The sequence below is a fragment of the Ailuropoda melanoleuca genome, chromosome X (genome assembly GCF_002007445.2).
Source record: "Ailuropoda melanoleuca isolate Jingjing chromosome X, ASM200744v2, whole genome shotgun sequence".
Lineage (NCBI taxonomy): Eukaryota > Metazoa > Chordata > Mammalia > Carnivora > Ursidae > Ailuropoda > Ailuropoda melanoleuca.
The window spans coordinates 58,206,690-58,225,754 of record NC_048238.1 but is presented as its reverse complement, the minus strand read 5'-3'; the positions used below and the strand labels follow the sequence as shown (position 1 = coordinate 58,225,754).

At 35.6% G+C, this 19,065-nt stretch overlaps 1 protein-coding gene across 9 annotated transcripts in view; it reads right to left on the bottom strand.

Annotated features, from left to right (window-relative positions):
- Positions 1-19,065, bottom strand: part of GPR174 (G protein-coupled receptor 174) — a 68,470-nt gene that overhangs the window by 9,126 nt on the left and 40,279 nt on the right. The window lies entirely within an intron of this gene.

The window sequence follows — 19,065 nt, the reverse complement described above, 5'->3', positions numbered from 1 at the left end:
AGTCACCTTTCAATTATCCAAGATAACAGACCATAGCACCAGTAGAGAGAATCAAATCCCAAGATAGTTGACTCAGCTGGATCCATGGCCTTTGTTCTGAGGTAAACAAATTTTAGCTTAGCGACTTGGATAGTTGCCTTAAGGCTGCTGAAATTTGGGAGGATTTAACTGATGTTAAAGATATGTGGGAAGAACAAAAATGATATAGGAATTATGAAACATTCTGCTTTATATTATCAAATCCATGGGCTTTAAACTGTGCTTGATTCAGCCCCTGAAGGAATTGTTTTGTTATTATTTTACCTCAATTGCTTGGTAAGAAAAGCAGCATGTTTTGTTCAAAGACATGGTGCTCATTTTAACTAAAAGCCCTGATGTATGATATGCACTATGCATCAGATCGAAGAAGTTAAATACTTGAGATTTCTTAAGTAAGGACAAAGTAGAGAGATGGCTTTATAAAATACAAGGAAGCACAGCTGTAAAGAATAACATCAATATTGAAAGTGATTAAAATTAGAGGTTGTTTAGTTCTCAAACTGAAATACATTTTTATAATATTTTCACAGGTAGTGATTTTGGATAAGTGACTGGCAAAATCAGGTGGCAGACCAAACAATCAAAAGCCCTGGGTTTTCAAACTCCTTTTAACTATTTATACAGAAGTCATTGTCTTCTATTGCCACTGACTAGACATTAGAAGTTTATACAAATATACATCCAGTCAATCTCTATTGAACATCCATCTTCCCTATCATGGGCAATAACTCTTAAATTTATATTTCATTTGAGCTATAGTTCTCTTTGCAACTATATATAAGAACTGTTCTCTCAAATGTTTCATTATCACCTTAAAATTCAACACATGAACATGAAATTATCTTCAATATTTATTCGAAATATGTCTTATCTTGTCAGATTATGTCATGTCTCTGATAAATATATCCTAATGACTTTTCCTCTCATTTAGAAGAAGATCAAAGTTCCTTACGATGGCCTACATCTTTGGGGTGCCTGAATGGCGCAGTCAGTTAAGCTTCCATTTCTTGGTTGCAGCTTAGGTCTGATCTCAGGGTTGTGAGATCAAGCCCTGTGTTGGGCTCCATGCTCAGTGTAGAGTCTGCTTGGGTTTCTCTCTCTCTCTGCCCCTCCCCACTCTCTCTACCTCTCTTACTCTCTTTCTCTCAAATAAATAAATAAATCTTTTAAAAAAACCGATAGCCTACATCTCCTTATATGATCTGGCCCCTGTTACTCTTCTGAGCTCACCTCCTAACATTCTCCATCTTGCACTTTGCTCCAGCCACTTTGCCATTCTTTCTGTTAGGGGAATGGACCAGGTATATACTCTTGCTTTTAAGCCTTTGAACTGGCAGTTCCCTGTGTCTGAAATGCTTTAGCCCAGTTATTCAGTCCTTCTGATCTTTACCTCAGTGTTACCTTTCATGAGGCTTCCCCAATCTTTCTATTTAAAACTGCATCTCTCCTCCAACATTCCCCATCTCCTTCAGTATTTTATTTTATCCATTTTCAATCATAATTAACATACTTTATGTTTTTTACTTATTTATTTTGTTTTTATATATTTTCCCTACTAGACTGTAAAGTCCAAGGACAGGAATTCTTAGATGTTTTTTCCACTTGCTGTATACTAGAACCAAAGACTGTAGAAGACGCAAAGTGCTCAGTATTTGTTGAATGAAATAGTTTCAGTAAATAAAAATTATTTAACTATAAAGATCAACATTCTCAAACAAAAATTATCATCTCTCAAAACTTAGAACCTGATTCTGCTCTAGACTTCCTTATTTCTATTAAGTTCATCAATATTTTCCCAGGTTGTCTCAAAGTCTGGGAGACATTGACTCTTTGTCACTTGTTCTCCACTTCCGAACAAGTTTTTAAGGGGGGACAGAATACTATGGGGGAAATAATGTATGTTTAGAAGTTTGAATGACCTGGGCTTAAATTCTTGCTCTTTCAATTAATAGCTCTGTGACCCTGGGTATATCGCTAAACCTCTCTGATCCCTAATTTTTTCATTGGTAAAATGAGAAAAATCATAGTATCTAACCTACAGAATAAGTGTGAGAATTAATTGAGCTGCTGTATGTAATCTATTTAGCATAGTGTCTCGTACATAATAAACATGAGTTATTATAACTGATACTATGACTATTTTCTGCAACTGCATTATTTTTCACAACCATCTCATTTTTGAAACTTGCATTGTTTTTACTCTAGTTCAGGCCTTTATTATTGAATTTGTCTCCCTCTCCCATATCTTGTCCTACTCTTTTTTGTATAATGCCATCAGATTTTTTTTCTGAGATGAACTTTTTAAAGAGAATTAATGGCTCCCAATTACCTGTCAAATCACAAAGTGCAGTCTTGTAGTCAATGGCTTCCTTAAATCCAGTCCCTTCTACCTTTAGCTTTGTCTCCCATTACTTGCCTGCCATGATCACCACTCTAGCCAAACTGAGCTCCTTCTGTTCAAACTGACATTTTTTTACAAACATCTGCATATTATACTACTCATCCTGGATATTGTCTTTTTGCATACCAGTCCTACCTATTTGTAAAGACCTTTCTCAAATTTCCTGTTCTTCATGGAAACTTTTGTGATTAACTCAGCACTGCTATGCTAACGCCCTTTTCAAATCCTCATTTGTATCTCTTTTTTTTAAGATTTTTTATTTGTTTGACAGAGATAGACACAGCCAGCGAGAGAGGGAACAAAAGCAGGGAGAGTGGGAGAGGAAGAAGCAGGCTTCCAGCAGAGGAGCCTGGTGTGGGGCTCGATCCCAGAACGCCGGGATCACACCCTGAGCCAAAGGCAGACACTTAACGACTGAGCCACCCAGGCACCCCTCATTTGTATCTCTCTTAAAGTACTTAAATTTGCTTTTTAGTTAGTAGTTTTTGTCTCTGTCTTATTTATGCCTCTGTTCCCCTGCCTATTCTACCTACCACAATGAGCCCAGAAAATCCTTGAAGTCAGGGGTTGGGGTTTAAACACCTTCATATCTCCTGGAGCACCTAGAGCCATGCTGGGAATGTGATGAGTTCATCTAATATTTATTCAGCAAATATTTATTCAACATCTACCATTTGCCGGGCACCACACTTGGTACTGGGGATATAGACAGTGGAAAAAAGGATATGATCTTTGTCTTCTTAGACATTATTTTCCAGTGAGGCAGAATGATAATTGCCTCACAATAATAAAAAAAGTGTCTTTGTAGGAAAAGTACAGTGTACTCTATAAGCACAAATGAGGGAAAACAACTAAAATATTAAGAACATATTTGCTTAATTGAAGTGAAATCAAAGTCATGACCACCCTCCCAAAGTCTATAATTTTCCTGTTGGTTATTCTGTCCTTGGCCACATTTAAGTGCATTTTCGTAGGTAAATATCCTAGCCTGTAACCTCAAAATTCTCCTGAATAGTGTATCTCCCTTACAATTCCTCTGGCTTCTTCTGGGATAGTGGACGACATTTTTCCCTTTGTTTAAATAACATTATTTATTTTCTAGTAGGAAAAGTTGTTTGGGATGACTGTAGAAAAACCCTACTTAGCTGTTCTATAATGAATATAAATTCCCCAATTTCTAAGAGTAATGGAGGCAAAAAAGAAAAAAAAAAAGAAAATGAAGGAGGCTTTTTTTTTTCCCCAGAGCATGCCACTATTTTATGAGATTTTCCTTTCTCAGGAAAGAATCCATATTATAACAGGCACTGAAACAGACTCCAGTTTGAATGAGATATTTTTTTGAAGAAACATTCCAGACTCCTTGATCAAATTATTTTTTACTTTCAGGAGACTGTTCTTCCCTAATTTTATTTACTTCCTTTTGGGAAGAAAAAGAAAGAAAGAAAATGAAACTAATGTCCTAAATCTGGCCTGATTCCCAGCAATCTACAGGTCAGAAACTATTTCATAAGGATTTCTCATGAGAAGTTGTTATTTTCATTTATGAATATTTATGTTTATCCAAACCTGAAGCTTTAATCATTTCACTATGATATGGTTCAGGAGTATTTTCCAGCAATATTATGTTGCTTATCCAAGAAAAATGTGATTCAAATTAATATCAGGGGTAACTTTACTGAGACTTCCTCTGAACAAGTTACTATTATCTATGAATATGCTAGACTTTTACCCACCAACATGTTTTTCTATATTTTAATAAAAGAAAGTGAAGCATTAAAAATAATTAAACCAACAAATGACCTAATTATTAATGGCAGTCTTTGAGACATATTAGTGGCAAGTAAAGACTATATTTGGGGATGTGGAGTTCTGCCCAGCAACCATCCAGTCATAGGTCATAGGCAAATACTTACCCAAAAGCCAACTTTATTTTAGAGTTCTAGTTAGGTACATATTTTAACAAGCCAAGAAAAGGCAGACCTACTGCTTCAAGTGACTGCAAATGATGTGGGACTGAATAAGGTGTGTACATGTGTGTGGGAGGAAATAGTACCACTATGATACATAAGTAATCACAAATATTGGATGGAAAAGAGCAAAAATTTCTTCCTGATTCTGATCAACACACATAGCAAATATCAGGGATTATTTTTCACTTTTGAAGATCTTCAAAGTCAAATCTTTTATAATATTTCCAGAAAACCTGTCTGACAACTGCTACTAGATAAAGAGCTGACAACGGCACATTAAGCAAAAACTTTAGAAAGTCTTTGCCTGGCTAACTCTGCTAGGGAATTCACTAGTTTTGCCTTACTGAAGGTTCAATCAGAATTTTTATTTTAAAGAAGGGTGTTCTGCTTGGATACCACATTCAATTAAGCTCCCAACTTCTCCTATATTTGATACCTCCTATGAGTCCCTCATAAGCCAACTTCATAAAGGGGAGAAATAACTATGTGTGGACAGAAAATGCAGTTATTGTGAGCATTGCCATTTTGCCAGGAAGTTCTTTCATTTAGTTGGGTCTAAATGTCTTTGCTGGGGCGCCTGGGTGGCACAGCGGTTGGGCGTCTGCCTTCGGCTCAGGGCGTGATCCCAGCGTACCGGGATCGAGCCCCACATCAGGCTCCTCTGCTGTGGGCCTGCTTCTTCCTCTCCCACTCCCCTTCTGTGTTCCCTCTCTCGCTGGCTCTCTCTATCTCTGTCGAATAAACAAATAAAATCTTAAAAAAATGTCTTTGCTGAGATCTGAGGCCCATTTCCTCTTCAACAGGTAGTGCAGCTTGTTACTCTGAATAGTACTCTTTTAATTACCAGGATACAGCAAGGACTACATTACTCAATCTCACACTACCAGTAAGTAATGCCCAGTCACAATGCCTTCCCTCAGATATCTTAGTTTGTAATCATTTCATATCCTGGAGACAAAGGCACACCAATTGGTATCGGCAACCTCAGATGCTATTTAAATCTGTACTGATAATTAACAAGTACTTTAGCCACTATCCACTTCCTTGCTCCTACCATCCATTAAAAAATATTAGTTTGTTCTTATACAGCTCCTATCTCTCAGTGTCTTGTTCTTATACACATGATTTCAAGCTGTTTATTTTTATTCTTTCAATTTTTCTTAAGCCATGTTTTTCAAAATGTGGTTTCTGCACTAACTGGAGTGCATATTATAAATATCCAGATGGAACAAATCTTAATTTCCAAAGGGTAGAGCCAAGGTAGCTACATTTTAACAAGCTTCCAAGAGAAACAAATCCAAGAGCCTTCAAATCTGAGAGTCTTCCTTGGGTTATGAGAGCAACATCAATATCAATTTATGCATTTTCTTAAGCTCCATACCAAAACCAGTTCCTTGCAGGCATTCTCTGTGTTTTCCTATCTCCATTCCCTGGATTATTGATTTTCCCTCTGCATAAAGTGCTAGATCCCCATCTTTACCTATTGAAATCCTGCCCATCTTCTGAGGCCACTCTAAAAAATGCTACCTTCCTCATGAAAGCTTTCCTTATCCTCTGCCTGATTATGATCATACCCACCTATGAACTCTCATAGCATTTTGTATTATAAATATGCTTTCTTTTCTTATTCATTCCACAAAATTGTGAGCTCATTACCAGCAAAGACCATGTTTTATTGCTATATATATATATATATATATATATATATATATATATATATAACCCTCCACCACAAAAGTGCCTAGCTATTTCGCATGTAATGGGAACTCAATTACATTCAACTAAGTTTATTGAACATCTAGGCCAGAGCTTAATACAATGGGGGGATCCCTTTATGTCTCATATATGCTGTGTTATTTTGTAAACGATTTGAATATAGCTCCATATCGTTGACTATTATTTAACTTGTGGCTCATAATGGGTCTCAAGTCTTTATTTATGCATGGTTAAAATACAAGAGAGAGTAGTAAATCATTTTTCATAGGTTCTATAAAACACTGAGCAAACAGTTTAGAATTACATGTAGCCAACTATCTAACTATCAGTGTCCCCTGTTTTTACAGCTCTGGGTGTATGTATCCTAACTTTCAGTTTAAAATACAGATCACCATTTTACAAAGTTTCATTTTAAGCATTATATTTCAAGTATTTTTACTTTGTAGATGTGATGAGAAAATCACAAGTTATGGTAGAGTGGGAAAACTGTATGTATTTCCTATTCTCAGTGCTGACATGGCTGTGGGGATTTTCTTCTACTCTTCTGAATGTTCATCTGGTGTTTCAGACCAGACATCAGAATTTGGACAAAAAGGGGATTTTTTAAAGGAAAGTTAAAATCTTCCAAGTTTATATAAAATAAAGTAAGGTCCAATATAACCAGGTCTTTCTGGCTGTTTTCACTTTTTTGCAGTCCTTTTCTTGCAATTTTCTCTTTGAGAGTGTGCCCTATCCAGTGCTTCATAGGATTAATAGGCTGCAAAAGTGAAGGAGTAAAGTGACTTTATGAGGTCTGGTAAAAAGAGCAAGAGTGGAGTGGAAAATTAAACCAGTCTCCAGGGCTTCACTCCAGTGTTGGCTTTGATTTTGAGTGTAGGTGGCTACCTAACGTGGTGTGATTTCAAGGGCTGCCAAAAAGCCCTCCTGTAAGAAAAAAGAAAGTACAAATCCTGTCCAATTTGTTGGCTGGGGCCCAAACTCCTTTTTCTTAATAAGACTTTTTCCCTATAGAGACAATTTAGGTTTGGAATGCCAGACTTCCACCTTTAAGACGGAGTCCAGGAACTTAAAACTTGCATCTTTTCCTGGGGAATATCAGTACCCCACACAAACTCAGACTTTCTGTATCATGTGTAATAGATCCTAAAGTTTTTGCCTTCTATGCTTTTCAGCTCAGCGTATCAGTTTTTTGTTCTTGGTGCTTAGTATTACCCCCCCATAGTTGTGTTTTACTTATATGTTGAGGACATTTTTTCTCCACTCTATTATTCAAAATCTATAACATTTTGTTTTATTTATTTTTTTTAAGGATTTTATTTATTTATTTGAGAGAAAGAGAGAGAGAGTGCAAGCAGCTGGAGCGGCAGAGGGAAAGGCAGAAGCAGACTCCCTGCTAAGCAGGGAGCCTGACATGGAGCATGATCCCAGGACCCTAGGATCATGACCTGAGCTGAAGGCAGATGCTTAACCAACTGAGCTACCCAGGTGCCCCTAACTAATCTTAATAGCATTTTGTTCTAAAGAACAAAATGGGGGTTGCCTGGGTGGCTCAATTTGTTAAGCAACTGCCTTTGGTTTGGGTCATGATCTTAAGGTCCTGGGATCAAACCCCATGCTCAGCAGGGAATCCCTCTGCCCCTACCCCCTCGCTTGTGTGCTCTCTCTCTTTCTCTCTCTCTATCTCAAATAAATAAATAAAATCATTTTTAAAAAAAGAACAAAAGCATATTATGGAAGCCTCTCAGCAGATGCTTGAGGTCTTTAGAAACTGCATTAAAAAAATCCCGATTAAAAATGATTTAAATTTTAAGATTTTAAATACTAAAATGCAAGTGCCACACAAAAGAGATTGTTTAGCTCTTGGTAACTACCCTAAAATGTACCCATGTAGCTCTTAATAATTACTATAAAAAACTGCTTGTGGAATATTTGACATCCCAATAAAAGAACATTTTATCTAAAATATGGGGGTCTCAGTTTTGGATTTTAATAACAGATACTAGATCACATCCTTAGATCAGACTTGGAGGGAGGCAAGGAAGAGTGGTGCAAGACAATGAATGCTGCTATCCCAGATGATTAAACATAAGACTCCTCTAGTGTCAGTTTTGTCTTTGCTGGACTTGTCTTACTTTCTGGCTTTCAGTAGTCTGTCTCTTCTGGTACTCCAACTAAACAGGATTCTTTCTGTGCTTCTTAATTTTCTACCATTTTTTTCTATACTTGGAAAGTGGGCCCTATAAATTAGGAAAATTCTAAAGAAGTTTACTTGGTCACTCACTTTAAAAATAAGCTTTCACTGCTCACCCCCACAGTGCAGCTGCATGTCACAGCCTGGCTGGGTCTTAGCTTGCCCCACTCACCCCAGTGCTACAGTGCAAGCACATGTTACAGACAGGTTGGGTGCCAGCCCAACCTATGTCTGCACCACAGATACAGCCCAACCACAGATAAGCACACACCACCAACCCAAGGGACACCTCTTGAGCACCTAGCTCTGGTGCTTCTGGGCTCTATGTGACTTTTACTACACAAGACCATTCCTTCAAGACTGGGAAAAGTAGTTGATTTGTGTAATATATAGAGCCAAACATAAAGACTCAGAGAAAATAAGAAGACAGAGGAATATGTTCCAAATGCAAAAAGAAAAACCAAATAACAGAAAAAAAAGATATTAATGAAATGGAGATAAACAATCTACTTGATAAAGACTTCAAAGTAATGGCTATAAAGATGTTTACTAAACATGGGGAAGCAATGAATGAACATGGCGAAATTCTTATTAAAAAAATAGGATATGTAAGAAAGTTCCAAACAGAAGTTATAGAGCTAAAGAATACATTTACTAAACCGAAAAAAATACACTAGAGAGCTTCAACAGGATAGTGGGTGAAGCAGAAGATCAAATCCATGAGCTGGAAGTCAAAGCAACAGAACTCACTCAGACAGAGCAGGAAAAAAGAAGGTAACTAAAGGGACATTTGCGACAATTTCAAGGGAATAACATTTACATTATAAGAGTCCCAGAAGGGGAGAGATAGAGAAAAAGAACGAAAAATCGTATTTGAAGAAATATTGGTTGAAAACTTCCCTAATCTGGGGAATGAAACAAACAGGTTTAGAAAGCCCAGAGTCCCAAACAAAATGAACCCAAAAAGATCCACACCAAGACATGTCATAATTGGAATGGTAAAAGTTAAATATACAAAATGAATCCTAAAAGCAACAAGAAAAAAAAAAAACTTCTTACATGGAAGGGAAATTTGAAATAATATCAGAACTTTTTTTTTCCAGAAACTTTGTAAGGCAGAAGAGAATTGCACAACATATTCAAAGTGCTGAAAGGAAAAACTTCCAACCAAAAATTATCTACCTTACAAGGTTAACATTCCAAATTGAAGGAGAGATCAAGAACTTTCCAGATAAGCAAAACCTAAAGTAGTTTATCACCACTAAACTGGCCTTACAAGCAATGTTAAAGGGACTTCTCTAAACTGAAAGAAAATGGTACTAAATTACAAACAAGAATACATATGAAACTAAAAATCTCACTGAAAATATAATTATATAGTAAAACTATCATGTCAATCACTTACAAAACAAGTATGAAAGTTATAATTTGAAAATAGTAAAATTAACTGAAAGGACAATGACTAATTGTAGAATACATAAAATAAAAATATGTAAGGTGCACCTGGGTGGCTCAGTTGGTTGAGCATCCAACTCTTGATTTCTGCTCAAGTCATGGTCTCGGGGTTGTGGGGTTGAGCCCCACATTGGGTTCTGCACTCAGCACAGAGTCTACCTGACCCTCTCCCTCTACTCGTCCCCTTGCTTGCTCTCTCTCTCTAAAATAAATAAATAAAATCTTTTTAAAAAATATGTAAAATGTGACATCACAAAGCAATAACAACAACAACAAAACATGGCGGAAAGATAAAAAATTTAGTTTTGGAGTGTGTTCAAATTTAAGTTGCTATGAACTCAAACCAGACTATTATATACATAGGAAGTTATATGTGAACTTTACAGTAATCGCAAAGCAAAAGTCTGTCATAAATATACAAAAGAAAATGAGAGAAAAATCTAAATATAACACCACAGAAAGCCATCAAACCATAAGAAAAGAGAAAAAGAAGAAATGAATACAGAGGAACTCAGAAACATTTAGAAAATAATTAATGAAATGTCAATAAGTACATACCTATCAGTAATTACTTTAAATATAAATGGGCTAAACTCTCTAATCAAAAGACTTTGAGTAGTTAGTGGGGAAAAAACAAACAAACAAACAAAAACAATCAAGACTCATCTATATGTTGCCTATGAGAAACACACTTCAGAAGTAAAGACAACACAGATTGAAAGTGAAGGAATGGATAAAGACATTCCATGTAAATCAAATTAAAAGAAAGCTGGTGAAATAGACATTAAAGACTGTAATAATAGATAAAGAAGGGCACATAGCAATAAAGGGGTCAATCCAACAAGAGAACCTAACATTTATAAATATATATATGCACACAACATAGAAACACCAAAATATATAAAACAAATACTAATGGACCTAAGAGGAAAAATTTACAGCAATGCAATAATAAGAGAAAATTTTAACTCCCCACTTACATTAATGTACAGATCATCCAAAGAGAGAATTAATAAGGAAACATCATCCTTAAATGACACATTGGACCAGATGGACTTAATAGATAAATACAGAACATTGAATCCAAGAGGAACAAATACACATTCTTTTCAAGTGCTCATAGAATATTCTCCATTATAGATAACATGTTAAGCCACTAAACAAGTCTTAATAAATTCAGGAAGCCTCAAATTTCATCACACATATTCTCTGACCACAATGGTATGAACCTAGAAATAAATCACAAGAAAAAATTGGGAAAAAACCCACAAAGATGTGGAGATTAAACAATATGCTTCTGAACAACCAATGGGTTATTGAAGCAATCAATGAAGAAATTTTAAAAATACCTAGAGAGAAATAAAAACAGAAATATAACATACCAAAATCCATGTGATGCAGCAAGAGTGTTGCTAGAGGGAAGATTACAGCAATTCGCCCTACCTCAAAAAAACTAGAAATATCTCAAATAAACAATCTAACTTTATACCTAAATAAGCTAGAAAAAGAGTAACAAACAAAAGTCAAATTCAGTAGAAGAAAGGAAATAATAAGATCAAAGTGGAAATAAATGAAATAGAGACTAAAAATAAAACAGAAAAGATAAATGAAACTAAGAGCTGCTTCTTCTCAAAGATAAACAAAATTGATAAACCCTTAGCTAGAATCTCCAAGAAAAAAAGATAAAGGGCTCAAATAGGTAAAATCAGAAATGAAAGAAGTTACAGCAGATACCACAGAAGCACAAAGGATCATAAGAGTCTCCTACTAATATGCACCAACAATTTGGACAACCTGAAAGAAATGGATAAATTCCTAGAAATTTACAATTTTTCAAGACTGAATCATGAGAATTAGAAATTCTGAATAGACAGATTACTTGTTAGGAGATTGAATCAATAATCAAAAAACTCCCAACACATAAAAGTCCGGGACCAGATGGCATTACTGGTTAACTCGAGCAAACACTGAAAGAATATTTAATACCTATCCTCAAAACCTTCCAAAAAAATTGAAGAGAAAACACTTCCAAAGTAATTTTACAAAGCCAGCATTACCCCAAAACCAAAATTTGACAAAGACCCCCCAAAAAAGTAAATTACATATCAATGATCCTGGTGTATATACTTGCAAAAATACTTAACAAAATAGTAACAAAACCAAATCCAATAATATCTTAAAATGATGATGCACCATGATCAAGTGGGATTTATTCCAAGGATGCAAAAATGGTTCAACATCTGCAAATCAATCAATCAATGTGATATATTACATTAACTAAATGAAGAATAAAAATTGTATGATTAAATGATCATATATGATCACAGATGCAGAAAAAGAATTTGACAGAAGTCAATATTTATTTATGATAAAACAGAGTATGGAGGGAATGTACTTAAATATAATTCAGGCCATATATGATAAACCCATAGTTAACATCAAACTCAATGGTGAAAAGATGAAAGATTTTCTTCAAAGATCAGGAACAAGACAAGAATGCCCACCCTTCCTACTTTTATTCAACATAGTTTTAGAAGTCCTGGCCAGAACAATTAGGTAAGAAAAAGAAATAAAAAGGCATCCAAAATGGAAAGGAAGTAAAACTGTCAGTATTTGCAGATGACAAATACTTTCCACTTTATATAGAAAACCCAAAATACCCCACCCAAAGAAAAGCTAATAAATGAAATCAGTAAAGTCCCAGGATAGAAAATCACCATGCAGAAATCTGTGATGTTTCTACACGTTTACCAAAAATCAGAGAGAAATAAAAATAATCCTCTTAAAATTGCACCAAAAAAAATAAAATACTTAGAAATATATTTAACCAAGGAAGTAAAAGACCTGCACACTGAAAACTCTAAGACAGTGCTGAAAGAACTTAAAGACGACACAAATAAATGGAAAGATATCCTGAGAGAGGGAAGATGGCAGCAGAGTAGGAGGATCCTAGGCTTGCCTCATCCCACGAATACAACCAGATAACTATCAAATCACCCTAAATACCACAGAAATTGACCTGAAGACTGACAGAACAAACTCCACAACTAAATGAAGAGAAGACACCACATTGAAGACAGTAGGACGTGCAGAGACACAGTATGAGAGAGGAAGAGATCATGGACTCTGCAGTAAGGAGGGAGCCATGGTCATGGAGAAGGGTGAGAGACAGACTAACACACAGGGGAGTGCAAGGAGAAAATGAACTCCCATAGGAATTGTCTTGGAAAGCCAGAGGGGCTGAATTTCATGACTTTTAGCAAAGATTGGGATTTAAAATCTGGAGTTCTAAAGGTCAGGGGGGTTGACTCAGGGAGAACCCAATGGCAAGAGGGTTACACTTGAAGAAAAGGAAGGGCAAAGAGCCTGTGGTTATATAGCATGGAAATGGCAACCTGAAGAGCATCTGGACATACAGTGGGGAGATTATTTGCTCATCTCAGAGGATGTCCCTGAGAAGCAGCATTCACAGAGAGAACCCTACTGGAACAAAGGAATGACAGGGGCCATTTCCCTCCCTGCATCAGTGTATAAGCAGAAAACCACTTGCAGGAACCAGCACATCACCAACACTCACTACCTAACTTATTTATGTCAAGCCCTGCCCTGTCATGCTTTAGTGGGACCACACTTCCCTGTCACCCTTGCCTCAGACCCAGTGTGGCAGGGTCCCTTTCCCCAGAAGACCTGCTTATCTCCCTGACAACACCACATCTCCCCACTCTGGAGTTTTGCAAAGCCTCAGTTCTGGTGGTGGTGGCAACAGGTCTCATTTCACAAGAAAACCAAAACACATCTAGTTAAAACCCACCACATTCAGGCCAGGGACCAAACACTGCCCACAACAGGCAAAGAGAGCTTCTGCAGACAACTGGACTGAAAGCAGCCAGGATAAAAGAGCAGAAAACATGCAGCACACATTGGAGACACTCCTGCAAGTTTCAGGCCCTGGAGAAAAGGGGACCCTACATGGCAGGAAACTACAGGACCTCTTCTTCATAAGGCCATAACCCTCAAGAACAGGAGATGTAGCTGACTTTCCACACACACACACACACACACAAAGGCACAGAGACTTAGACAAAGTGAGAAAACAGAGGGATTTGTCCCAAATGAAAGAACAGGAGAAGGCCATGGCCAGAGATCTAAGTGAAACAGAAATAAGTAACATGCCTGATGGAGTATAAAGTATTGATCATAAAGATACTCACTGAACATGAAAAAAGACCAGAAGACATCAGTGAGACCCTTAACACAGAAATAAAAAAAAGAACCAATTACAGATGAAGAGTGCAACAAATGAGATTAGAAACAAGCTTAATGCAGTAACACTAGGCTGGAAGAAGCAGAGAAAGGAAGTAGTGACCTACAAGACAGACTAATGGAAATTAATCAAGCAGACCAAAAGAAAGAATAAAACAATTATGCAACAGGAGAACAGACTTAGGGAACTCAGCAATTCCATCAAACATAATAACATTCATATTATAGTAGTCCCAGCACAAGAGAGAGGAAAAGGGGCAGAAAATTTATTTGAAGAGATAATAGATGAAAACTTTCCTAATCTGGAGAAGCAAACAGATATCCAGATCCACGAGACACAGACAATCCCTGCCAGAAAATAACAAAAGCAGATCCACACCAAGATATATTATAATTAATAATGTAATAATGTAATGCAAAATACAGAGATATAGAAAAAAAATAACAGCATCCAGACAAAAGAAGACAGTTACATACATGGGAAATCACATGAGAATATCAGCAGATATTTCACCAGAAAGTCTGCAAGCAAGAGAGTGGCACAATATATATATATATATATATGAAAAATCTGTAGCCAAGGATACTCTATCCAGCAAGGCTAACATTCAGAATACAAGAAGAGATAAAGAGATTCTGTGTTATATGCAAGTAATGAACCATGGAACTTTTCATCAAAAACTTGGGATGTACTGTATGGTGACTAACATAACATAATAAAAATTTTTTATAAAAAAATTTTTAAAAAGATTCTGAGACAAACAAAATGAAAAGGAGTTCATAACCACTAAACGAACCCTGCAAGAAATATTAAAGGGGACCCTTTGAGTGGAAAGGGGAGACCAAAAGTGATGGTGTAAAAATAGGAAACATAAAAGCAGTGGAAATGAATATTTCTATAAAATAATCATCAAAGAATCTCAAACATACAAGGATGCAAAATATGACAGCACAATCCTCAAGGATGGGTAACAGAAGAGAAAAGAATAAGCTCAAACTCAAACACATCAACTTAATATAGACTACTATATGCAGAAGAGATTACATAAATACCTAAAGGTAATCATATATCAAAAACCACTAAAAATATGCAAATAATAAAGAGAATGAAATCCAAATATATCACTAAGGAAAGTCAACAAAACATGAAAGGGAGAGACATGAAAATATCAGAGAAAATAGTAAAAAACAACTGCAAAACAAGTACTAAAATTACAATAAATACATATTGACTAAATGCCCCAATCAAAAGGCATATGTTGACAGAATAGATAAAAAATGAAAAAGAAAACAAAAAGAAACAAGACCCAAGTGTACGCTGCTTACAAGACCAACTTTAAACCTAGGCACCTAAAGAGTGAAAATGAGGAGATGCAGAAATATTTTTATGAAAATGGATGTCAAAATAAAGCCAAAGTATCAGTACTTACCTCAGACAAAACAGACTTGAAGACAAAGACTGTAGCAAAAGACAAAGAAGGACACTATATAATAATAAAAGGGACAATCCAGCAAGAAGAAATAACAATTGCAAATATTTATACATGCAACATGGGAGCACCCAAATACATAAAACAGTAAATAACAAACATAAAGGCAATAGTTTTTAATAATACAATAATAGTAAGGGACATTAACATTTACATAAATGGACAGATCATCTAAAAAGAAAATACACAAGGAGAAAATGACTCTGAATAGCACACTGGAACAGATGGATTTAACAGATATATTCAGAACATTCAATCATAAAACAGCAGAATTCACATTGTTTTCAAGTGCACATGGAGCTTTCTGCAGAATAGACAATGTATTACGCCACAAAACAAGCATCAACAAATTAAAAAGATTGAAGTCATACCATGCATCTTTTTTGACAACAACAGTATGAAAATTGATGTGAACCACAAAAAAAAAATCTGGAAGGAACACAAATATATGGAAGTTAAATAAGATGCTACAAAACAATGAATGGGTCAACCAAGAAATAAAAGAAGAAATTAAAAAGTGCATGGAAACAAATGAAATTGAAAACACAGTGGTGCAAAACCTTTGGTAGGTAGCAAAAGTAGTACTAAGAGGGAAGTTTATAACAATAAAGGCTTACTTCAAGAAGTAAGAAATATCTCAAATAAACAACGTAACATTACATCTAAAGGAGATAGAAAATGATCAGCCAATAAAACATAAAATCAACAGAAGGAAGAAAATAATAAAGATTAGAACAGAAATAAATGATATAGAAAATTATAAAACAATACAACACATCAATGAAATGAGATGATTCTTTGGAAAACTCAACAAAATTGATAAACCTCCAGCCAGACTTAAAAAGAAAAAAGAGAAAAGATGGAAATAAAGGAAATTACAAATGAGAGAGGAGAACTAATAACCAACACCACAGAAATAAAACACTATAGGACAATATTATGAAAAACTATATAATAACAAATCGGACAACCCAGAAGAAAAGGATGAATTTCTAAAAATACATAACCTACCAAAAACTGAAACAGAAAAAAAAATCATACAGACCAATTACTGGCAAATAAATTAACTCAGTAATCAAAAAACTCCCAACAAACCAAAGTCTCAGACCACATGTCTTCACAGGCAATTTCTACCAAACATTTAAAGAAGAGTTAACACTTATACTTCAGGAAGTATTCTAAAAAATAGGAATGGAAGGGAAACCTCCAAACTCAGTCTATGAGGACAGTATTACCCTGATACCAAAATCATTTAAAGACATCACTAAAAAAGAGAACTATAGGGGTGCCTGGGTGGCTCAGTTGTTAAGCATCTGCATTCAGCTCAGGTCATGATCCCAGAGTTCTGGGATGGAGCCCAGCATCAGGCTTCCTGCTCAGCGGGAAGCCTTCTTCTCCCTCTTCCACTCCCCCTGCTTATGTTCCCTCTCTTGCTGCCTCTCTCTCTGTCAAATAAATAAATAAAATCTTCTAAAAAATTAAAAAATGAAACTAAAGAGAACTATAGACCAATATCCTTGATGAACAAGATGCAAAAAATCCTGAACAAAATACTAGCAAACTAAATCCAACTATACATAAAAAAAAATCATTCACCACAATCAAGTGGGATTTATTCCTGGATTGCAAGTGGGATTTATTCCCAGATTGCAAGTGCGCAGAAATCAATCAACATGATACATCACATCAATAACAGAAAGGATAAGAACCATAGGACCATTTCAATAGAAGCAGAAAAAGCATTTAATGAAGTATAACATCCATTCATAATAAAAACCTTCAACAAAGCAGGTTTAGAGGGAACATGCCTCAACATAATAAAGATGTCATATGAAAAATCCATAGCTAATATGATTCTTAATGGAGATAAACCGAGAGCTTTTCCCCCTAAAGTCAGGAATGAGACGAGTATGACCACTTTCACCATTTTTATTTAACATAGTACTGGAAGTCCTAGCCAGAGCATCAGACAACAAAAAGAGATAAAAGGCATCCAAATCAGTAAGAGGTAGTAAAACTTTCATTATTTGGAGATGACATGATAGTATATATAGAAAACTCAAAAGACTCCATCAAAAAAAATGTTAGAATCAATAAATGAATTCAGTAAACTCACAGGATACAAAATCAATGTACAGAAATCTCTTTCATTTCTATATGCTAATAATGAAGCACCAGAAAGAGAAATTAAGAAAAACAATTCCATTATAATGGCACCAAATATATTAAGATACCAACAATAAACATAACCAAAGAGGTAAAAGACCTATGCTCTGAAAATTATAAAATACTGACTAAAGAAACTGAAGATGACCCAAGAAATGGAAAGACATTTCATGCTAATGGATTGGAATAACAAATATTGCTAAAATGTCTATACTCTCCAAAGCAATCTACAGATTTAATGCAATGCCTATCAAAATACCAACAGCGTTATTCACAGAAATAGAAAAAACAGAAATAGGGAACCACAAAAGTCCCAGAATAGCCAAAACAATTTTCAAAAAGAACAGTAAAGGTGGAGGCATCACAGTTCTGGATTTCAAGTTATATTACAAAGCTGTAGTAGTCCAAATAGTATGGAACTGGCACAAAAATAGACGCATAGATCAATAGATATAGAAAAATGCAAAAATAAATCCAAAATCATATAGCCAATTAGTCTTTGACAAAGGAGGAAATAATATCCAATGGGCAAAAGGCAGTCTCTTCAACAAATGGTGTTGGGAAAATTGGACAGGAACATGCAAAAGAATGAAACTGGACCACTTTCTTACACCATACACAAATATAAATTCAAAATGTATTAAAGACTTGACTGTGAGACCTGGACCCATAAAAATCCTAGAAAAAAATCACTTTCCATATTTCCTCTGACTTTTGCCACAGCAACTATTTTCCAGATAAGCCCCCTGAGACAAAGTTAATAAAAGCAAAACTGAACTATTGGGACTACAACAAATAAAAAGCTTCTGCACAGCAAAGGAAACAGTCAACAAAACTAAAAGGCAGACTATGGAATGCGAGATATTTGCAAATGGCATATGCAATAAATGGTTAGTATTCAAAATATATAAAAACTGATAAAACTTAACATTGCAAAGACAAATAATCCAACTAAAAAGTGGGCCAAAGACATCAACAGACGTTTTTCCAAAGAAGACATACAGATGTCTAACAGACTCACAGAAAGACTCCCATCATCACTTATGATCAGGGAAATGCAAATCAAGACTACAATGAGATATCACCTCACATCTATCAGAATAGCTAAAATCAACAAAACAAGAAAGAACAAGTGTTGGTGAGGATGTGCAGAAAAAGGAGCACTCCTGAAGGTTTGGTGGGAATGCAAACTAGTGCAGCCACTGTGGAAAACAGTATGGACTTTCCTCAAAAACTTAAAAACAGAACTACCCAGGGTGCCTGAGTGGTTCATTTGGTTAAGCATCCAACACTTGATTTCAGCTCAGGTCATGATATCAGGGTTGTAAGATTAAGCCCCATGTCAGGCTCCATGGAGAGTGCTTAATAGTCTAT